We start from the raw sequence: 24929 nt of genomic DNA, 5'->3' as shown, positions 1-24929 counted from the left end.
CTATTTATGGTTGATATGGGGAACATGGAGAGTATGGTGCCCCTCCCTTCCTAAGCTCTCTTGTTTGAGCAGTTATTATTCTCTGGTAGAATAAAAAAGTAATTGTCTTGTTCATCCACCGAACAACAGAAACTTCACTGTAGTATCAAAAAGGGTCTTAAGAAAAATAAGATGTAATAGAAGTTTTTTCAAGGTATCAATCTTGACTTTTTTTCTTATTACAATAATTTCTTGGGGCACCTGAGGGGCCCAGTTGGTTGGGCTTATCCCTCTTGACTTTGACTTGGGTCAGGGTCTGTGGATCATGAGATTGAGCCTGGAGTCCAGCTCTTCAACAAGTATGGAGCCTACTTGGGATTCTCTCTTTCCCTCTCCTCGTGCTCATGCATTTGCATGCTCTGTCTCAAAAAAGAAAAGAATAAAATTTCTTTTACTAGAAGACATCTTGCTAGGGCACAAAGACCAGTTTTTAGCTCAACCTAGTTTATTAGAAACATATATGGTAGGAATAATTCCATTTCTTTGTCATATAGGTATTGCACTAGCTTTTAGATAATTCAGATAAGGAATATTTTTAAATTGAGACTCAGCTAGAGATGACAAAATATTTTTGGTATTCATGCTGTCTAGTAGGAAACTATCTTACCCAGAGAATCAATTCTATCTTCAGTAGCTCAGAAGAGGGCTTTTTAGTTGTCCTCATTGATATTGAAAACAAAATGTGGCTTAGATAGGATATAATGTATTCTCTGATCCTAGATGTAAACCATCATTTTAATTTGCAATATATTTAATAAATTATTGTACTGTGTTATATCACATAATTGACAAACTTAAGGCCTTCCTTTAGAACTATTAAATTTATGTTGAATGGCATGAGAAAGATGACCAAGGATTTTTTTTAACCTAAAGCAAGCTATGATATCAATACCATTCCCAGCACAGTATCATTACAAACACAATATCCAAATTGCACTTCCCTCTCTTTTTATCTCCCTCCTGTTCTCATGCTCTACAGGGGTGGGGGATGGTTAACTGTTCCATATGCAGAAGAGGGTCTCCAAAGTAACCAAAAGTGAAGTGGTTGCCTCAGGTCTAAGTTGTAAACCTTTGAAATCAGACAATGATGCCTTCTCAACCCCCTCCTGTTTTAAAGGTGCTTTGTTAGAATAGTATCTCAGAATATTAGCCATTCATCTTAAAAGATTGGAGTAGAAAATAAGACATGAAAATAATATATTTCACTTTATTATAGTTCATTTTATTTATCCTCTGAATAATATGAACATACATTAACTGAACTTTTTTTTTTTAAGATTTTATTTATGTATTCATGAGAGAGAGAGAGAGAGAGAGAGAGAGAGAGAGGGGCAGAGACACAGGCAGAGGGAGAAGCAGGCTCCATGCAGGGAGCCCCATGCAGGACTCGATTCCGGGACTCCAGGATCACACCCGGGGCGGAAGGTGGCACTAAACTGCTGGGCCACTGGGGCTGCTCACATTAAATGAACTTCTTACAGAAAAGACATGATAAAAGAATAAGGTTTTAGTGCTCATTTAGATTTATTTTCCATGTGGAACATCATCTATAGTTAATATAAACTGAACTACCACTCTAAAAATGAAAACAGATGTTTAGAAGAGTATTATAGCTACCTGGTACTTCATTTTTTCAGATGTATCTTTCGAATATTAATATTTTGACATGAAAATGGCAGGATATAGCCAGCTAATTTTTCTTAAGAGTAGTCAAGGAAATCAAAGCATTATAACATTAGAGCCTAAGACTTTTACATGGATCTATATGCTGTTATTTTTTCTCATTTGTGGGCTGTTTCCATTGTAGAGTAAATGAAAGACATTTTTTATAATGTCCATTCTTCAATTTTTTCTTTCAACTTTCACATGCAGCCTACTTTTCTACTTATAGGTCCATTGGTTGGTTAGTAATAAATGAAGCAGATAGGACTGTGGGTATTATTTCCCTACCAGACATTCTGCAAGTCCTGATACTCATGCTTGCAGGTTTAAATGCCCATTTCTGGCTTTCAGCATAGTGTGCAGGGCAAGGGACATCAAGCAGTGCCTTCTCCACCACCCATCCACAAATTACAGCTTCATGTGCATTACTTTATAAAGCATTTTCATTTCCTTTGTGGTTTTAAGTTTTACTGCTCTACTTTGGTATGAGAGCTAAGTTTATATAAAATAATTTAAGGAGCAGTCTATCAACACCCAGCAGTACCTGAATACCTGAATTCAGTACCTGAAAATGGAGGATTCATTGCCATGTTCATCATTACCTTTCCCATTCACAAGCTAAAATCTTTGCAGTTTTGCTTCATTTTCTGGACTACTAATAGGAAAACAAGGAGAAATTATTTGAGTTCTATTGAAACATTCATCTACCCTTTTTTTTAAAGCTATTACTGTTTTGAGTACATAAAAGGTCTAGATACAAACTTTTCCATTGATACTATGAAAATTACATTAGTTACCAAAAAGCATTTGGTAATGGCTAACATCATTTCCTGCCAGATTCACTTTGTGCAAGCTCTCGGAATGCATTCAGGGGGCTTGCAGAGAATGGAGGAGGGGTCCTTGAACAAGAAGAGTTGATTATCCTGTGTCTCACATTTAATAGTGAGAGGTGAGCTGGAGGGGTCCTAAAACTGCCAGTCTTCTCTTCTTCCTTCCTGCTCCTCCCCTTTTCCAACCCTGTTAAGTATGAACAATCCAGCCTTGGGCTACACAGACTTAAACCGAGATGTGCCCAAGAGTTCCCAAAGCAGTAGATGATGACATACACTTTGAACTCTTAGAAGTTAAATATTAAAATGCACGTATGATAAGTACCAATTTTTCTTTAGTTCAGAAATCAATCAAACTAAAACTAGCTTTCACAGTTGGTTTACAACTTAAAGACATGCCCTCTAAAGGAACCCCCACTTTCAACAGGAAACATATCTCATTCACTCAGTGAGAAAACCCAGGGCATGATTCTGGAGAGCAGAATCATGTAGGACCTAAACACTGTCGCACATGTACTTTGTGGGTCCCATCCCACATCTATTGAATCAAAATCTCTAGAGATGGGGTCATTTTCAAATTTCATGTGTTGGCAAATGTAGAACTCAGGATAATTTTTATAATCAGCAAATACTGCTAAAATGATTACATGAATGTGAAATTGTTCACAGCATTATCTGTAATAACCTGAAACTGGGAATACCCCAAATATCTGAAAGTGAACAATGAACAGATTTCATTGCTTTCATTCCCTGGAATGCTACAGCACTGTAATAACAAACATATCTATCAGTGGTGCAGGAACATCACAGACCTAACAATGAGCAAAGGAGCAGGACCACTCCAGTGCAGATACATACATACATACATATATATATACACATATAGATATATTTCTATACAGCTTCTTCATGTGCATTAGGAAAACAGCTCAACTCTGGGCAGATTCATCCCCACAGGCACATAACTTGGCCCCTTAAAAAAAAAAAAAAAGACACTCCTTGTCAGGCGACTGGCCCAGGGCCAAGCCACACAGTTGGCCCAGTGGAATCAGGTTCAACTGGGGTTCTTTTCTGCCCCTGCGGCCAAGTCAAGTTCTTCATCCTCTCTATGTCTTGGTATCACAAACCAGAAGAATAACAATGTTGGGCTGGATGAGTTGAAATTTTCGCCCAGATTTGATATTTCACAAATTCTGAGTCCTTAAATGCTCCCCTGTGGGAGGAAAAACCTGTTCCACAGCCAGAATTTGAAATGTAATTTACCACTGAAATAACAGTGTACAGACAGGGACAGTTGAATTAGAATGCTCTACAATATAGTTTGTATAGTGCTGTGTAATTAGAATTCATTGTGTTCCTAATGCCTGCATTACAACTAAACATTTGGAGCCAAACTCCCTTGGAACATAGGACCTGCTTCTATCAGATCAGCCACCATCCAGAGTCTCACTGCCTGGGAGATGGAAGGGCACAAACATTAAGATAGGGGCCTGGCCTAGGTCAGCCCACCCACCCCGTTATTCTCCGGGAACTGTGTATCTCTGCATAGATATCCTAAGTTAAAACCTAAAAGCATGAGTGGAAGCTGTTTGTGCATGATAAGGTACCATACCAGAGAGAAGCTCTGTTGGGTGTATGTTTACAGAAAATTACTAAGAAGCACTTTTGGAAAGCATCCATTATTATGTGAATAAAAGGTACCTGTGGTTATTCTTTTTACCAGATGACAGGCACAATTCCCCATTAAGGATGTTCAGTCAATATAGTAACGTTTTGTCTTTTTCAAGCTTTCACCAGTAGCTCATTGTCAAACTTCACTTGGACTGTCCAAATGAACCTAAGTATCTACATTGACAGCCAACGAGTAAGCAACATCATGGCAGTACCTATCATTTTTTTAGCCCCTTATTTTTGTGGATTATTAATCTGTTTCAGAAATCTAGCATCTGCTAGTGTCTGATGAGAAAACAAGAGAGTTGTTATGATGGGACAAATGGTAGACCTGTTTCCCACATACACATGTCAGAATAGCCTAATCAGAGAAGTATAGGTGTTATGTGCAATTATCCTTAAACATGTTATAATGCTCTCTCTCTCTCTCTCTCTCTCTCTCTCTCTCTAATATTGATCTGAATATGCACAGGCCTACCTCAGAAATGTGGGTCCAGCTCCAGACAATAATGAAAGAGTAAATATGGCAATAAACTGAATCAAATGAATTTTTAGGTTTCCCTAGTATTGATAGTATAGGTTAGTCTATTAGGTAGCAGTATGTCTAAAAGACAATGTACATATCTTCATGAAAAATACTTAATTGTTAAAAAATGCTATCATCTGAGTTTTTACTGGGTTCTCATCTTTTTGCTTTATGGAGGGTCTTGCTTCAGTGTTGATGGCTGCTGACTCTCCAGGGTGGTGGTTGCTGACAGCTGGAGTGGCTGTGGCAATTTTTAAAAATGAGACAACAATGAATTTTGCCACACTGATAGTCTTTTTTTTTTTTTTACAAACAATTTCTCTGTAGCACATGATGTTATTTGATAACATTTACCACAGTATAGTGTGTTTCAAAACTGGAATAAATTCTCTGAAATCCCGCTTTAGCTTTATCAACTATTTTTGTGTCATATTTGAGATCCTCTGCTGTCATTTCAACAGTCTTCTCAGCATCTTCACCAGGAGTAGACTCCCTCTAAAGAAACCATGGTATTTGCTCATCCATAAGAAGCAACTCATTATCCATTTAACTTTCTCATGAGACTGCAACCATTCCATTACACTGGGAGGCTCCATGTGTAATTCTAGCTCTCTTGCTATTAACACGACACCTGAAGTTACTTCCTCCATAGAAGTCCTGAGCCCCTCAAAGTCATCCGTGAGAGTTGGAATCAACTTTTTCCAAGCTTCTGTTAATACAGATATTTTCACCTCTTCCAATGTTCTGAATGGCACAAATGTTCTGAATGGCATCTACAATTGTGAATTCTTTACAGGAGGTTTTCTTTTCTTTTCTTTTCTTTTTTTTTTTTTTTCTTTCCAGGAGGTTTTCAATTAACTTTGCTCAGATCCATCAGAGGAATAATTCTCTATGGCAGTTATATCCTTACAAAATGTGTTTCTTAAAAATAAAACTTGAAAGTTGAAATTACTCCTTGATCTATGGGCTGCAGCTTAGATACTGGATTAGCAGGAGTGAACACAACATTAAATTGTTGTACGTCCCCATCAGAGCTCTTGGATGACCAGGTGTTTTGTCAATGAGCAGTAATATTTTGAAAGGAATAGCTTTTTCTGAGCAGTGGGTCATAAAATATTCAGTAAACCATATTATAAACAGAAGATCTGTAATCCAAACTTTGTTGTTCCACTTAAGGAGCACAAGTAGACTATACTTAGCATGATTTTTAAAGATCCTAGGATTTTTTAAAATGGCACATAAGCATTGACTTTAACCTGAAGTTACTACATGTGTAAGACCCTAACAAGAGAGTCCGTCTGTCTTCTTAAATTTTGAGGTCAGGCATTCACTTTTCTTTAGCTAGGAAAGTCCTAGATGGCATCTTCCAATAAAGGCTACTTTGTCTACATTGGAAATCTGTTGTTTAGTGTAGTCACCATCATGAATATCTTTGCTAGATTTTCTGGAAAATTTGCTGCAGCTTCTATACTGGCACTTGCAGCTTCATGTTGCACTTTAATGTTATGGAAATAGTTTCTTTCTTTAAACCTTATAAATGAATCTGCTAGCTTCTAACATTTCTTCTACAACTAGTCAACTCTTTCAGCCTTCACAGAATTGAAAAAAGTTAGGACCTTGCTCTGGATTAGGCTTTGGCTTAATGGAATTTGTGGCTGCTTTGATCTTCTATCCAGACCACTAAAACTTTCTCTGTATCAGTAACAAGGCCATTTAACGTTCATATCATTTATGTATTCCCTAGAGTAGAACTTGTAATGTCTTTCAAGAAATTTTCCCCTGCATTCATAAATTCGCTCTTTGGCTTGGAAGGTCTAGCTTTAGGCTTGTGTCAGCTCTCAACATGTCTTCCTCACTAAGCTTAATCATTTCTAACTTGATTTAAAGGATTGATATGGGACTCTTACTTTCACTTGAACACTTAGAAACCAATGTAGGATTATTAATTGCCCTTATTTCAAAATTTTTCTCTTTCACAGACTAGGAAGGCCAAGGAGAGGAAGAGACACTGGGTGGAGGAGATAGACAGTGCTTGTTCTAGTTAGAACACATACATTTGTTGATTGTGTTCACCATTATATATGGGCATAGCCTATGGCACCTTAAAATATTTAGAATAATAATATAAAAAAATAACTCATCACTGACCACCATAACCAATATAGTGATAATGAAAAAAGGTGAAATATTGTGAGAATTACCAAAAAAAAGTGACACAGAGACATCAAGGGAACAAATGCTGTTGGAAAAAGAAAAAAAAAAGGTACCAATAGACTTGCTGGATGCAGAGTTGCTCCACTCCTTCAATTTTAAAGAAATATATTACCTGTGAATCACAAGAAAGTCAAATGCAATATAATGAGGTATGCCTCTATTTGCCTTATGGGAATTCCAGAAGAAGAGAAGGAGAAAGGCCAGAATGCATATTTAAAGCAATAATGGCTGAAAATGTCCCAAACCTAGGAAAAGAAATGGGCATCCAGATCTTTAAGGCCCAACAAATTCCAAATAGGTAGAACCTGAACAGAGATGACTAAGGCACATCATAATTCAATTGATAGAATTCAAAACACACACACACACACAAATGAATTTTAAAAGTAGCAAGAGAGAAGTTATGTACGAGGGGGCCTTTACTGGCAGATTTCTCAACAGAAATTTTTTTAAGCCAGAAGAGAATGGGATGATGTATTCAAAATATTGAAAGGAAAAAAAAAGCAACCCCGAATTTTGTTTCCTAGTAAGGCGTTCCTTGAGAAATGAAGCAGAGGAATAAAGACTTCAAATGAAAAAAGCTAAAGGAATTCATTCACTACCCACCTTACAAGATGGTTGAGTTGCAGGACACTTGTTAACAAAAACATAAAAGGTAGCATAAAAAGCACTGGTAATGGCAAATATATCATTATAGATTCTATAGTATGATAATGATGGTGCACAATAAGCCTAAACTCTAGTTTGAAAATTAAAAAAAAAATGGACTAGTAAAAATAACCACAGTAATCTGTAATTAGCCACACAATACAAAAATTGTTAACTGTTACAACAATAACCTAAAATATGAGGGAGAGAAGTAATAAAAGTGTAAAACTTGGGAATTCAATTGAAATTAAGTTGCTACAGCTTAAAATAGAATGTTATGCTTTTGAGATATGTTAGGTAATCCTCATGCTAACAACAGGGGGAAATCTTGTAGCAATTATACAAAGGAACATGAGAAAAGTCAAAGCATACTGAAACCAAAAGACATCAAAGTACAATCAAAGAAAGCAAGATAAGAAACAACAATGGATCTATACAGTAACCAGAAAACAATTAATAGCCATAGTAAGTCCTTGCCTATCAATAAATACTTTAATTAAATTCTGCTCCTAATAAGGGTTTTCTATTCAAAATATACTATGAATTTGAACAATTAAAAAACAAAAAATAAACCCCACCTCCAATTAAGAATTGGGAAAAAGACATGAATTGACATATTTCAAAAGAAGATATATGAATGGCCAAGAAGTACAAGAAAAATGGTCATCAGGGAAATTCACATTAAAACCACCATGAGATATCACTTCAAATTTCTTAGAATGGACATCATCAAAAAATAAGCAATAAAAATGCTGGTACGGATGTGAAGAATGGATACGTGTGTGGACTGTTGGTGGAAATGAAAATGGGTACAACCACTGTGGAAAACAGTAAAGGTGTTGCTCAAAATTAAAAACAGAACTACCACGTGATTCAGCAATTCTGTTTCTGGGAAGCAATGAAACCAAACACTAACTCAAAAAGATACCTGCACCTCCATGTTCACAGCAGCATTGTTTTACAAGAGCTGAAACATGAAAACAACCTAAGTGTCCATTAATGAAGGGAAAAGGAAGAAGCTGTCGTGAGTATGTAGGATGGACTATCATTCAACTATAAAAAAGTAATTCTTTCCACTTATAGCAACATGGCAGATCTTGAAAGCATTATGCTCAGTGAAATAACTCAGAGAAAGATGTTCATTACCTGTTTGATCTCACTTATATGTGGAATCTAAAACTAAACTAGAACAAAACAAAACACCAAACTCATAGCAGAAGATAATGAGAGATCTGTTGTTACAGGGGTGCAGGGGGCGGGATGTGAAAAGGAGGAATTGGAAGAAGATAGAAGGTTCCAACTTGCAGCTGTAAGATTAAAGAAAGTTTCGGCGATGTAATGTACATGATGACTATAGGTAGCACTGCTTTATGATTGATTGATTGATTGATTGAATTTATTTATTAAGAGCAGAAGAGCAGGGGGAGAGGCAGAGAGGGAGGGGGAAGCAGACTCCCCACCGAGCAGGGAGCTAGAATGAAGGCTTCATCCCAGGACCCTGGGATCATGACCTGAGCTGAAGGCAGATGCTTAACCAACTGAGTCAATTGGGTATCCCTAAGGGAATGTTTTTAAAATGATAGATGAGTTTTCATCATGCAGACACATTCTTTCTCCCCCCCCCCCCTTTTTTTTTTTGCAACATATACTCCACAGAATAAGAACAAGAAAATTCAGTGCTTGAGGCTAAACTAACCAAGATGGAATTCATATATCTTGTCACTGATGGGCAGAATTGATTTGCATCAAGTTTTGTCAATGAGGAAGTTCTTAAGTTATACGTTAGAAAACATACTACCTTTCTGCAAGATCAACTGGACCCTACTGGGAAGAGCCACATGAGAAGCAGGTGACACTTCCCTTATAAATCCACCTGTGTAAAAAGCACGCATAAAAGGCTGTACTGAGCTGCAGTGTGCTCATTTATTATGGTGGAAAACAGTGAATTTTTGCTAAGGAATTGCTCCTTGCTGAAATAACTGAATACTGAATACACGATGACAAATAAATAGAAAATAAGACCAGATGGAGGCAGAGCACACATCATTCTGTAGTTTGAAGATAAAGGAGCTTAAACTTTTAGAATCATTAATCTGCTTGGTTTTTAAATTCTCCTTTGCCAATATAATTGAACAAAAGAATTAATGCACAACAATAATGAGGATAGTTTTTACACGCTTCCCTTTTGTTTAATTTTTATCGCATTCTTGATGCATTGCCAGAATTTTGTTTTTTATGTTAATGTGGAGTGCTCTGCATGTTGAAATTCTTTCTCCTTTGATTATGGAAAGAGCTACTTAATTTTGTTAAAGAAGCAGATAATTGCACTGTATTTGTTTTAACCTCAGACTTCTCATAAAGAGGTATTCATGATCATGTTTAAGGCCTTTCTTTAAACCTGTCATGTCTCATCACAGCCCGTGCACTAAATAATGGAAGGCTAGAGATTAAGTCTGCCCCTTAAAATTGCCAAGTCCATTTGTACTTAGGGATTTCATCTTTTGCCCTGTCTTTTCTCTAAAGTGCTCATCTACCAGGCCTTCCCCGGTCTGGCTCTTTCTAAACATTTACTTCATTGTGTAACGTTACATCCCCAGAAAAGCCTTCCTCAGCCATTCAATCACTATACCTTACTTAAGCTTTGCCAGAGCAGTTTGCTTTGTTTATCTAAATTATCAAGAAAGATGGACTTCATTTCCATGGCTATCTGTTATTGCCCATTATCTCCCACAAGAATAGAAGCTTCACAAGAAAAAACATCTAACCTGTTTTATGAATTTCTTTATCCCCACTGCCTAGAACACCACCTGACATTAATGGATGCACAATAAATACCTTCCAGTCAGAGAATGTATGCATGGGAGTGCCTGGGTGGCTCAGTGGTTGAGCATCTGCCTTTGGCTCAGGGCATGATCCTAGGGTCCTAGGGTCCTAGCCCCGCATTAGGCTGAACCCCATCCTTCAGTGATAGCCCCTGAATATTTCTGTCTCCACTAGAGTTTGGAGGAATATGCCCTGAGATCTCTTTTATTTTACATGCTTTCCTTAATTTTTAAATTTATTTATTTATTTATTTATTTATTTATTTATTTATTTATTTATTTATTTATTTATTTAGATTAAGCAGAGGGAGGGGCAGATGGAGAAGCAAATTCCCCGCTGATGAGGGAAACTGATGTGGGGCTCGATCCCAGGTCCCCAAGACCATGACCTGAGCTGAAGGCAGACACTTAACCAGCTGAGCCACCCAGGTGCCTTCTGACTGCCTCTCAAGTCCTCATTGTATCACCCAATAGCTTGGTGTACTTGCACATGTCAGTTAGCCTTTCTTGTTAAATTTTAGGTTTGTTTTTGCCACATTTAACTTCATAAGGTTAGAGTCAAGACTGATTAAGATAAATAGTATAAAATGCTTCCTCCATTGCCTGGCTTATGGATGCTTAATAAATGTTATTGTTGTTTCTGGCATTACTCTTCATATTTAAATACAGACACAGAAAATTCAGTGAAGTTGCAATAAATGGGGGTTATCTGTTTCTGCCTTTCAGTGCCACCACTCTCTTCAACTGATCTATCATGGTAGCATCTTCATGTTAATAAATGTAAACTTGATTATTTTTATTACTGTACAGTATTTTATGAACAGAAAAAAGTTTTTATCATCTCCATTGTTGAATATTGTTTCTTTCTTTTAAATGGTACCAAACTGATAAACCCTAGATATAAGAGACTATCAAATGTTTGAACTAGAGCAAGTTAAAAGGATAGAATGCACTTTACTATTATTATGATTAAGATGTAGAAATGGGGCTTAACTGTTCCCCAAGAAATAAAAGACTGATTCAGGGAGTACTGCTGATTTTTCAAGGATATAATCAGGACACATCTGAAGTCTCACTGAGGAAAGAACTCCAATTCTCAGAGGAGAGAGAATCCTCTATTGGAAATTTGGAGTGTGGGTCACAATGGCTGGGTTTACTGATAAAGTCTTAGACAAAAGAGATAGATGCTGGCCCCAAATATGAGTATAATCTTCTAAACTTATAACAGTTTTAGCCACTCCAGTACTGTGGTGGCAATGCAAGGGGAAAACTGGAAGAGTAGAAACATTTTTAAGACAAACCACTTGTACTGAATCTGTCACAGAGGAGGAAGATATGTTTCTTCTGACTTTGCAGTCTTGACTTCCTGGGGGAACCAGAGAAGATGATTCATTCCGGGCCCGGAGAACATTCAAGAATCTCAGTAGTTACTATGTTCCTACAGACCTGCAGTGTTTGCTCTATTCGGTCTCTGATTATCTGGTTGTGCCTGATTAACCTCTGTGGGATTCCACCTTCCCCAATTCATCAGCCAATCTCTGGAGTTACCACCAAAACTCTACTTGCAGTATCTCAAGATTATAAATCACAAGTGGCAAAGCCAGAGTAGTTAATTTCAAGAACTGGTACACAGCCTAATGGGCCATCAGGATTCTTTGCTAGGTATCATTTTATGAAAAATAAAATATTTTCTTTCATTCTTATAGATCAATGTCATGTACCTTTAAAGGTTCCCTTTCACTCACAAGAGTAAAAGAATATATACAAGCCTTTTACTAATCTTTAGTACATTATTACTAATAATGAACACATATTGTGTTTCTCTGTATCAGGCACCACTGGTTTATATCAGGTCAACCCTTATGAAAACTCAAGTAAGTAAAGACTTTTATTAGCCTAGATTTCTCAAATGAGAAACAAACTCAGAGATTAAGGTTATGAAAGTGCTAGAACGAGGATTTTAACTGTCAACTCTTAAAATGTATTTAAATTTGGCATTGACTAAAATAAAATAAATAAGAAATGACATTCAAAGTTCTTCTTTTAATCTTTATTGTATAAAAGGATGAGGTCTGGGACACCTGGGTGGCTCAGCAGCTGAGCATCTGCCTTTGGCTCAGGTCCTGATCTCAGATTTCCGGGATCGAGTCCCACATCTGACTCCTTGCATGGAGGCTGCTCTCCTCCCTCTGCCTGTGTCTCTGCCTCTCTTTCTGTGTTTCTCATGAATAAATAAATAAATTTTTTGGAAAAAAAAAAAAGGATGAGGTCTTTAAGACTTTTTTCCCCTGCCTAAAAGGGCCATGAAAGGACCATGTAAGGACTGCTTAACTGGAAGAATAGGCTTCCAATCCAAGCATCCAACAGGCCATGGATACAGAGTGAGAAGATGCAGAGACAGAGGATGTGCTGATATTTCTACACTGACTAGTGGAAGTGGAAGAGAACTGGGCAATGATTCATACCACAGAGGATGAGGGGAAATTTCATGTGAGAAGGATTAAGCAAAAAATGTAACAAGATTAACACTTCAGGAAGCAGGAGCTCAGAGTGTTTATGTTTGAAGATGACATTCAGGTCCCTAATTTGTACTCATCACAATGGGGACGCCTAGGAAAGATATTCCCCTGTGGCCTAAAGGTAACATGGGCCACAATTTTATACAGTGTCCGTAATAATCAGTCAACAATTATAGTAGAGTCAAAATAGCTGTATTTCCCAAGGATGTTTTTATCTTGCAGACTAGGCAAGTTAGGCCATATAATATCACAGAGAGCTTTCCAATCCTGAGAAAATTAGGTGTTTAAAAATTATAAGCATCTGAAAACAGTAGTTGCTGGGAAACCTGGTCCTAAGCATTACTTATCAAAGTTGCCATGGTGATTATTTTAATTATAATGTTATTTCTGAAGTACTTTGGGATAGTAAGTACCCAATTATTTTTGAATATAATGTCCCAGTGTCGCTAGGTAAAGACACAGCAATATTGAAATATTTAATGCTACATATGATTCAGAAGTTTAATTAGTAATGGTTATAGCCCAATAACATGTCTTAGGACCTGGCAATGTTCTGAAAAGAGTGTCTTTGTTACATTTATCTAATATTATAACTTCACTACATACGGTAGTAAATAGTTTTAAAATAAAAAAAAATCACAGTATAACTTTGTAAATAATTATTGAAGAGTTAAGCACTAAATTTCTCTCATAATTACTGGTGATAGCAAAATATTAAGAAAAGTCAACATCAGACTTTGCTATTAACAAAAATTTAAGCAGGTTAACCGTTCAATCCTACAAATCTTAAAATTCAGACCAAGTAACATCTGCCACATTATTTTTCAAACTAAAATATATATACAAAATGATCCATCAATGAAAATTGCAATCTTTCATGTTTGATGTTCAAATTAATATTTTATTTTTTTCCCATGGTTTAATTCAATATGCAAGTAAGGTCTAAGAGTAAGACAATACTTGTCACTATGTGGTATTATTAATAGCTTATATATATATGTCTCATTCATTATAAAGATGACTCTAAGGACGCAGATTTGAATTACTCATGTCCATGTGTACAGAAATTGTTTTCGGTACAGTACAGTACTGGAAATTTATTTTCTCTGCCATAAAATGTTCTTATCTTAAGAATATACTGTATAATACATGTAACATACAAAATATTTTTGTCAACTATTTATGTTATCAGTAAGGCTTCTGGTGGACAGTAGACTATTATTAAGTTTCTGAGGAGTGACAAGTTATGAACTTCTGACTGCCTGGAGGGCGGTGTCCCTAACCCCCACACTGTCCAATGATCGAGTATACTGTGAACTTTTTGAGTACACAAATTTTGTTTGATTAATCTTTTTTTCCGGTACCTATAGTTGTGTGTGATGTAAAATGTGTGCCAAGTTAATAATTTATTTGTAACTTAATCCATTTTATGCAAATCTTATGACTTTTAGAAAGCAAGGTACTTCCATGTCATGTTGATTTCAGAACCTCTGATGCCACGTGGAACAGAACCACCAACTGGCTGAGCCCTGTCTCAATTCCTGACCCTCCAAAGTGTCAAACATAATAGAAGGGTGGTTACTTTAAGGCACTGTGTTTTGGAATAGTCTGTCACTGAGTAATTCATAGCTGGAGTAAATTGCCTTCTCTTCTAGTAACCTTACTGTGATACTAAATACCAAACACTTTTCACATTATTTTAAGATATCAATACAAGTTGCTATAAAAGAGCTGTTTATAAAGAAAGATTAAATGATTTTCCCAAAATATTTCAATATTATGTTTTAATAAAGAAATGTCTTCCGCCTGCCAGCAAAACAAAACACCCCCCCCCAAATTTGTATTATATTTTTTATCTGTCTATATTAGCAGATGTCAAAACAAGGGTAATGTTTCCTATATGATATTTTCTGTCATTGTCTTAGTTTTTGACATCCTGCTTCTGGAATTGGTTTGAGCACTCAAAATTAGCTGGGTTTCAACATCATTTCAGTAAGGGAAAAGGGCAGTTTTGTTTCACATTCTCAAAACCCAGCATTGCATTCTAGGGAAACACATCTTTTATGAACAATGAAACACAGTTTAACTAATGTAGAAAATTTCTAATTGCTTCTTCTTATTCTGTTGATCTAACTGATGTAAGATGATGTTATTGAGATGAGACCCACCAAACAGAGTCAAGCAGCTTCTACACATTCTTTACATCTGTCCCGTATCCACACTGCCTTGGCTCCAGTATGCCTGACCTCAGACTTACGTAGTATTAGCGTAAGTTCAGCCTCTGATTACCTTCCTGTGGTATATATGTATGGTTCACATTTATCTCTGGGTACATGAGCGTTGCTGTCAGCTAAGAAAAGATACATTCCTTACACATACGTACAGATCTAAGAATCATGTTATCTTGTGAGCAGAAGGTGTGTACAGATTTCTCACTAGTCAATGTTGCTGGCAGAGCTGTACCAGAAGACAGAAGAGTCTCTTCATTTACTGGAATAAACCAAAGGGGCCTAAGCATGAAAGAAAACAGTATGTGGTGAAATTCCAACCAAAGGACACTAACCAGGCAATTTTAATTAAATAAGAAATTCCCTCTTATGTATGGAGATTAACTTTCTTTATCCAGGGTCTGGGAAGATAATGTATAGCAGGTAAATATGAATCGGTAGAGGCTGCAGACCTATGAAAGCCAACTAACTCACCCAGAACAGCAGCACAGGGGTGGGAATGCTACTCTTTTCCATTAAGTGCAATCTTTCCATTAGGCTACATAAACACACATGCTGTATTTGTAGACTTCTAACTGGCAATTCCTGGAAGGTATCCAAGTGTTACATTTTTATTGTCCAATTCAGAAAGTAAGTGCCTTTTTATATTACTCATTTGTAACAATCAACCAAAAATTTTTCACTATTCTCTGGCATGTACTACGAATGTAATAAAAGCTACTTATTAGGATTAATATTATTATAGTGTTTACTCTATGAAGGACCTAGTAGAACATAAAGACATATAATTTATGGACCTGCCAATACAAGGTGTTGCAATCTAGTTGTGAAGACCAAACACAGAGGCAAAAAAATCAATATATTACAGGATGTTTAAAGAGCTGGATTATTGACTATTTATGGAAGGAATTTCTAAAGAATGTAGTATTTCAGAAGGAACTGGAGGAATGAAAAAGAGCTTTAAAAAAAAAAGACTTGAAATGAGTTTATAGGAGAAACACAGATACCAGCAAAGAGATTAGCAAACCTGAATGAATATATCATATTCAGTTTTGTAAGACCAGAAATACAAATACTCTAACTTAACTGTGTATCAGGACTGGGAAGTTAAATATGTAATTTAACAGCAAATGTTGTGCATGTCCCAGAGCCTTTGCTCATATTATTCTACCTGCCTTGATAAATCCTTTTATTCTATAGGCTGAGAGTAGTGCATCTATGTAAGAAAGAATGAAATCCGACTTTATTGTATAACATACACAAACATCAACTCCATGTGGATTGAAGACCTACATGTAAGATGCAAAATTATGAACTAAATAAAAACATAAGGAAAGATCTCCTTGGTACTGACCTGGGCAACATTTGTGTTTTCGGATAAGACATTGAAAGCATAGGTAATGAAAATAAAAATAGGCAAGGGGGTTTATATCAAAGCATATTTATGCAAACTGAAATAATCAACAGAGTGAAAAGACAACCTACAGAAGGGGAGAAAGTATTTGGAAACCACCTGAAAAGAGGTAACTTTCCAAAGCTCTTTAAGGAATTCTTACAACTCAAAAGCAGAAACCAAATAACCCTATTTAAAAATGGGCAGATGTATCTTGCAAGAAGTTACTGTGGCCGAGTTCAAAAAGGGTGTTGCCTGTGTTCTCCTGTAGGATTTTGATGGAATCTTGTCTCACATTTAGATCTTTCATCCATTTTGAGTTTATCTTTGTGTATGGTGCAAGAGAGTGGTCTAGTTTCATTCTTCTGCATGTGGATGTCCAATTCTCCCAGCACCATTTATTGAAGAGACTGTCTTTTTTCCAGTGGATAGTCTCTCCTCCTTTGTCGAATATTAGTTGACCATAAAGTTGAGAGTCCACTTCTGGGTTCTCTATTCTGTTCCATTCATCTATGTGTCTGCTTTTGTGCCAGTACCATACTGTCTTGATGACCACAGCTTTGTAGTACAACCTGAAATCTGGCATTGTGATGCCTCCAGCTATGGTTTTCTTTTTTAAAATTCCCCTGGCTATTCGGGGTCTTTTCGGATTCCACACAAATCTTAAAATAATTTGTTCCAACTCTCTGAAGAAAGTCCATGGTATTTTGATAGGGGTTGCATTAAACATGTAAATTGCCCTGGGTAACATTGACATTTTCACAATATTAATTCTGCCAATCCATGAGCATGGAATATTTTTCCATCTCTTTGTGTCTTCTTCAAATTCTTTCAGAAGTGTTCTATAGTTTTTAGGGTATAGATCCTTTACATCGTTGGTTAGGTTTATTCCTAGGTATCTTCTGCTTTTGGGTGCAATTGTAAATGGGATTGACTCCTTAATTTCTCTTTCTTCAGTCTCATTGTTATGTATAGAAATGCCACTGACTTCTGGGCATTGATTTTGTATCCTGCCACACTGCCAAATTGCTGTATGAGTTCTAGCAATCTTGGGGTGGAGTCTTTTGGGTTTTCTATGTAGAGTATCATGTCATCAGCGAAGAGGGAGAGTTTGACTACTTTGCCAATTTGAATACCTTTTATTTCTTTTGTTGCCTGATTGCTGAGGCTAGGACTTCTAGTACTATGTTGAATAGCAGTGGTGAGAGTGGACTTCCCTGTATCGGGACTTCATCAAGATAAGAAGCTTTTGCACAGCAAAGGATACAGTCAGCAAAACTAAAAGACAACCTACAGAATGGGAGAATATATTAGCAAATGACGTATCAGATAAAGGGCTAGTATCCAAGATCTATAAAGAACTTATTAAACTCAACAGCAAAGAAACAATCCAGTCATGAAATGGGCAAAAGACGTGAACAGAAATCTCACAGAGGAAGACATAGACATGGCCAACATGCACATGAGAAAATGCTCCACATCACTTGCCATCAGGGAAATACAAATCAAAACCACAATGAGATACCACCTCACACCAGTGAGAATGGTGAAAATTAACAAGGCAGGAAACCACAAATGTTGGAGAAGATGTGGAGAAAAGGGAACCCTCTTACACTGTTGGTGGGAATGTGAACTGGTGCAGCCACTCTGGAAAACTGTGTGGAGGTTCCTCAAAGAGTTAAAAATAGATCTGCCCTACGACCCAGCAATTGCACTGTTGGGGATTTACCCCAAAGATACAGATGCAATGAAACGCCGGGACACCTGCACCCCGATGTTTCTAGCAGCAATGTCCACAATAGCCAAACTGTGGAAGGAGCCTCGGTGTCCATCAACAGATGAATGGATAAATAAGATGTAGTTTATGTATACAATGGAATATTACTCAGCCATTAGAAATGACAAATACCTACCATTTGCTTTGACATGGATGGAACTGGAGGGTGTTATGCTGAGTGAAAGAAGTCAATTGGAGAAGGACAAACATTATATGGTCTCATTCATTTGGGGAATATTAAAAATAATGAAAGGGAATAAAGGGGAAAGGAGAAAAAATAAGTGGGAAATATCAGAAAGAGAGACAGAACATGAAAGACTACTAACTCTGAGAAACAAACTAGGGGTGGTGGAAGGGGAGGTGAGCGAGGGGTGGGGGTGACTGGCTGGTGGGCACTGAGGTGGGCACTTGACGGGATGAGCACTGGGTGTTATTCTGTATGACAAATTGAACACCAATAAATATAAATTTATTTTAAAAAATGGGCAGAAGATGTGAATAGACATTTCTGCAAAGCCATAGAAAAGGCAAATGGATATTTAAAAAGCTGTTCAACATCAAAAATCATTTGGGAAATGCAAATGAAAACCACAGTGAGATATCACCTTATACCAGAAAAGGTGACTACTACCAAAAAGGCAAAGGTAATAAATACTGGTGTGGGTGTAGAGTAAAGGGACCTCTTGTACACTTCTGGGGGAGGATGTATATCAATACAACCGTGAAGTAAATTGGTATGGAGTTTCTTCAAAAAAAATGGAAAAACAGATCTACCTTGTGATCTAGTAATCCCACTTCTAGATACACATACAAAGAAAATGAAATCATTATCTAGGAGAAGTCTGCAACTCCGTATTCAATGCAGCATTATTTACAATAGCTGAAGTGTGAAAACAAATGTTCATCAGTTGATGAATTGATTTAAAAAATGATTTCTCTCTCTTTCTCTCTCTCTCTCTCTCTCTCTCTCACACACACACACACACACACACACGATAGGATACCACTCAGCCTTAAAGGATTTCTTCCATGCGCAACAAAATGGATGAGCCTGGAGGACACTGTTTAGTGAAATAAGGCAGACATGGAAAAATAATACATTACCTCCTGTATATGTGAAATTAAAGATTCAAATTTATAGAACCAGAGAGTCTAATGGCAGTTGCCAAGGGCCGAGAAGAGAAAATGGAATGACACCAGTTAGCGGGTCCAAAGTTTTATATACAAGCTCTGGAGATCTTATCTATAGTGATGTGACTATAATTAACAAAAATGTACTACATACTTAAAATTTGCTGAAAGGGTAGATCTCCAGTGTTCTCTAAAAGAAGGAAGAAAAGATGGGCTAAAGGAGGGATAGAGGAAGGAAGGAAGAGAAAGAAGGAAAGAGAAAATAGTAACAATTTTTTTAAAATGTGGTATATACACACAGTGGAATAGTATTCAACCATAAAGCAGGAAATCCTTGTATATGCAATAATAGGGATGAATCTTGGGAACATTATGCTAAGTGAAGTAATGCAGTCACATAAGGACAAATACTCAATGATTTAACTTATATGAGGTATCTGTAATAGGAATACAGATGCAAAAAACGAAATGGTGATCACCAGGAGCTGTGGAAGTGGGGGAAAGAAGTGAAGAGTAGCTCTTGAATGGGTATCAAGTTTCAGTTCACAAGATGAGTAAATTATATCTATCCTCTGTCCATTGGGCTTATAGTTAAAGATACTGCAACACGAGGCATTGCTTCAGAAAGCTCATGGCTGTTGTTAAAACTGAAATTTATCACAGCTCACTCTTGATGGGGGTCCTTGGCTGAGGTTATATAAGAAATGCTCATGTTTATGGAGACAACAATGAAAACATAAATGATTTTACAACCTAAAGATCATATTAAATTCTGTTCATAAGCAGAAGCAATTAATATACTGTTTTTGCCTCTTGAGAAATTATTTTAAAATTCTATACAAATGTGGTGAAACAATGTGTGAGAAGTGATATCTAATAAAGCTGCAAGATGTTAACAGATTTTTAGACTGTTTGCTCAAAATGATATCTATTATAAAAGAAAAAAGATGGACAGATTGGAAATTGATAATGAGTTTTGTAGATATTCACTTATTCTGAATAATGAGTTTCCATTTTGTACTTGTTCCCACTTGCTCAGAAGAAATAAATTAAACAATTGTAGGTAATTAATAGCATGTGTAATTATGTATCATTTATTATTCAATGAAAAATGGTAACACATTAAACATCAAAATGAGAATGATCCATAATGTATCTGTCATACATGAAAAACTTAATACATAAATTAATATGTTATAGTCATAGATTAATGTTCTCAACTCATCTGGCAGTAACATTTCCACCCATAAGTTATCACAATTGAGGATTAGAGCTCAAACTCAAAGCATAAAAGAAATCCGGGACAACAATAAATCAAACTGAAACACAATATGCACTATAATAAATTGATAAGATGGTGAGAAAAAAAAACAGAATAAAGTCTTATATATGCATTGTCTTTTATGTTTTTTTAAAGTTTTTCTAAAGACTTTATTATTTCAGATAGAGAAATAGGGCAAACATCAGCTGGGGAGGGGCAGAGGAAGAAGCAGACTCCCCACTGAGCAGGAAGCCCAAGACAGGGCTCAACCCTAAGACTCCAGGATCATAACCTAAGTTGAAGGCAGATGCTTACCCAACTGAGCCCACCCAGGGGCCACATGGCATTGTCCTTTAAAACAGTAATGCAAATAATAAATAAAGAGAAAAAATTAGGAAAGCCACACACCAAACTACTAGTTTCACCAGAGAAACTGATTAATACAAGGAAATTTGGACCAAGTAAAGGGAAAATTGCTATAGCAGATATAGATCACCCCATGTGCACAGGGCTCAAAAGTTGAGAATATGGAGCAGCTTATTCAAAGGTCTCTCAACTTGGAGAGTGAGGTCTAGCATCCTTAGCCCAGGAAAACTTTTTTTACATCACATTCTATGTATAGAAGGGAAGTTGTAATGTACCTAGGAAAACACTGTATTGATTTAACAAAGTAGGTGGTAAACAGCACCTAAACGAACAAATATGCATAAATACGAAATCAACAAACTATTAACCAATTATATAAATGGTTTTACGAGCAAACCACAGAGCGATCACCCTCATATCCAAATGGAGGAGTGGAATGAAATTAAATGAAATGAAAAAATGCCCTCAGGACAAAGTGCCCAGAAGGTGAACTGACCTGTGTAATAAAGGAACATATATGCACAGATTTCTTCATAAAATTTACTAATGATATACCTAAATTTCATTAATCCTGGGGTTAAGGATATCAACATTAAAAAGTATACACAAAGTTTAAGATAAATTATAAATGAACCCTATATAATCCGGTATGTTTTCTTAAAGTGTTTAATACAGTAAATAGAAGACTTCATTTAATACTTTGACTTTTTAAAAGATTTTTCTTTATTCATGAGAGAGACAGAGAGAGAGAGAGAGAGGCAGGCTCCCCACAGGGAGCCCGATGCGGGACTCCATCCTAGGATCCCCAAATCACGCCCTGAGCCAAAGGCAGATGTTCAACCACTGAGCTACCCAGGCGTCCCTCATTTAATAGTTTTAAAATATACTTCCAAAGTGGTACTTTATGACATAGAAGCACAGAGCAGTCAAGGAAGAAAGCGATTGACGTGAGTTGGTTTTGTCAGCAAAATGTTTCAGTTAGGAGGTGCTCCGAATGCTGCATTTTACACAATGTTTAGAAGTTGTGTAGTTAAAAGGTGGATAAATAAAGTTGAGAGAAGTGAAAGACTAGAAACAAACCCACAGTAATAAGGAATATGGCAAGCTTGTAAATAATGATTGATGTAGGACACACCATAGAAAACTCAAAAACCAGGCAGAGATATGGGGCTTCAAGTTCCAAGTAACTGAAGCAGGGTAATTTACTGCAAAGGCAGTGTGCACTGACTGCTTCATCCTATATTTCTTTATAGTTCTGCTCATCATGCCTTGATTCAATAATACTTTACAGCAGCAGAGAGTCATAGCTTTTTGATCAATGTCTAATCCTGTGTTTTATCAAAATTTAAACCCACTGTGAAAGATACTAGCCAGTGTTCCAGAAGAAGAGAGGAGAGAAGTGTAACTTGGGGAACAGCTAACAAGGAAAGATAACTTTCCTGCAAGCAGATGAGTCTGTGTGCCCCGAAAGCACCACATAAGCCAGGTATTCTCTCAAAAAAAAATATTCTCAGAATATATATTGTTTCATTTTTAGTTTTCAACCAATGGGAGATATAAAGTTTATAAACTGTGACTTTTGAACATTTATGGAAATGATAAAAAAAAGTTTTTCATTAATGTAGGAAATTACTTGAATAATTCTAGAATTCCTCCAATAAGCCACACTTATTAAAAAGCATTCTAAAAAGAATGATGTAACCATTTGTAGTTGTCCATTTTGTGCTATTTTTGTTGGGTTTTGATATCAATATCATGAGAACATCATAAAATTTATAAACCTTTCCTCCCTTCAAATAATTTAAATACCACTGAAATTTTTATTTCTTACAAGTTTAATGGAATTGCCCCCATCAAAATGACTGGTATTATTGCTCTCTCACAGAGTAGCTTTTCAACAATTTTCTCTATTTTATTTACTGTAATTGGTGAGTTTGAATTCTGTCTTCTGAAGTCAATTTTTGATCATTATAGTTGCCTACAAAGTTATATATTCCATTCATATTCTAAAATTTATTTGCATAGTAGATCAATAGGATTCTTTTAACCAACGTGTGTGTGTGTGTGTGTGTGTGTGTGTGTGTGGCTATTTTCTTATCATTTCTCCTTTTGTGATTTTTGCTTTTTTTTTGTATTCTTTTTATCTAAAGGTTTAGCATTCCCCTGCTCCAACCTTTTGTTGTACTATTTTTTTTCTAATTTTTTGTTTCTACCTTTATTATGCCTTGTTATGCCTTTTTTGGATTTGCTGTCCTAACTTCACTTAGGAATTGCTGCTCACTTCACTTAGTTTCACTTTATTTTGTTTACTAGTATATGCATTTCAGAAAATAAATGTTCATCTAAAAGCTGCTTTAACTCTAACTAGGGCTATACCATAGAATGATTAAGACTCCTACCCATAGAGCTGGACTGCCTGGGTTCAAATCCTATTTTTTTAATTGACTAGTTTTAAGATTAGGAAGCAAGTCACTATGCCTTGCTGTGGCTCTGTTTTTCTCATTAATACAACATGGATGATAATAGTTCCTTTGCTGAAAACTTATGAGGATTAAATGGGTTACTATTTAAAGCAAAACCTGACACCTAGTAGGAGTTTAAGAAAAGGTCTTAAATAAAATAATTACATGACAGGATGTTTAATCTCAACTTTAAATTGTATTTTGCTGAGTCACTAAAAAGGCCAAGCTATAAGTTACATACAAAGTGTATGTCAAATTTCTGAATCTTAAGCATAATCCAAAATCTAAAAAAAGCATTGGGCCTGATGGAAATATCTTGGACAAAGGATAACTTTCTTGGTAACTATGGAGAGTCAAGTCTAATGGACCACCTGATACCCTACAGTGAATTGCTGCATGATCTAATTAGAGGTGGTGGAATAAAAAAAGCAAAAATGACTGAGTTTTATTTTCATAAAATGGCAAAATAATTGGAATTTCAAACAACAATTATGTTGATATCAAGAATAAAAACAGCTGTCAACTATCCATTAGGGCATTAGAATGAAAGAAACTAGATTTAGCCTTCTGTCCCAAATGGATTAAAAAACAGACAAATTTTATAAAACAAGCTTTCAAGTGATAGCAATCCAGGACTATTATTGTTGAGTAAAGGGAGGAGAAAGGAGAACTCTATAGAATTCCATCTCCTGTGCTGAGCTTGGCAAATGTGAGAACTCTAAGTCTTAGAAAGGACTGACAGGAAGAAGTGAGCAAAAAACTACAAAGGCCAGGGAAATGTTTGTTTCTACAAGCCAGAACAAAAAGACCTTGTAATGCATGAGTTTTGAATAAAATATTCTAAAAAGTACTTGTATATTAGGGATTCAAAGTTAACTCTGAATTAAGTGTCTCTCTGCATCTTCAACAAAAACAAACTTCAAAAGGGTTAAACTAATTCCAATTGAAAGAAAAAAGACAATCTAGTACTCATTTAGAAAAACAGGAAAATGCAGCATCCATTAACATACAACTTACAATGCTCAGATTCAATGTGAAATTACCATTTATAAAAATAAAAAGGAAAATATGACCCATTATCAAGAGATGAAAATCAATAAAAGCAGACCCAGGAATGACACAAATGAAGACACTGGTAAGAAAGGAGGCCTAAAAGGTTATTATAAAAATAGTCAAAATGTCAAAAACGTAGAGGAAGAAATGTGAAAGAAGAGAAACAGAAAACATTAAATTAAACACCTAGTGATGAAAAATAGCACATGGAATGAAAATATAAAGTATACTTGACACTGAAAAAAAAAAGATTAGTGAACTTGAAGACACAGCAACAGAATCTATGAAATTGAAACAAAGTAAAAGGACAAAAAAACAAAAATCTAG

At 36.1% G+C, this 24929-nt stretch overlaps 1 protein-coding gene across 5 annotated transcripts in view; it reads left to right on the top strand.

Annotated features, from left to right (window-relative positions):
- Positions 1 to 24929, top strand: part of LOC140641224 (palmitoyltransferase ZDHHC2-like) — a 464956-nt gene that overhangs the window by 418212 nt on the left and 21815 nt on the right. The window contains exon 10 of one of the 5 annotated variants that reach the window (XM_072840737.1): positions 11769 to 17229. The exons of the other annotated variants lie outside the window; for them this stretch is intronic. The gene's annotated coding sequence lies outside the window, so the exon portion shown is untranslated. Of the gene's footprint in view, positions 1 to 11768; positions 17230 to 24929 lie in introns of those variants that run through there. 5 annotated transcript variants of the gene reach the window in all.

Source organism: Canis lupus, chromosome 10, assembly GCF_048164855.1.
Source record: "Canis lupus baileyi chromosome 10, mCanLup2.hap1, whole genome shotgun sequence".
NCBI lineage: Eukaryota > Metazoa > Chordata > Mammalia > Carnivora > Canidae > Canis > Canis lupus.
Note: the sequence above shows the minus strand (reverse complement) of the source record. Positions and strands in the feature narration are given on the sequence as shown.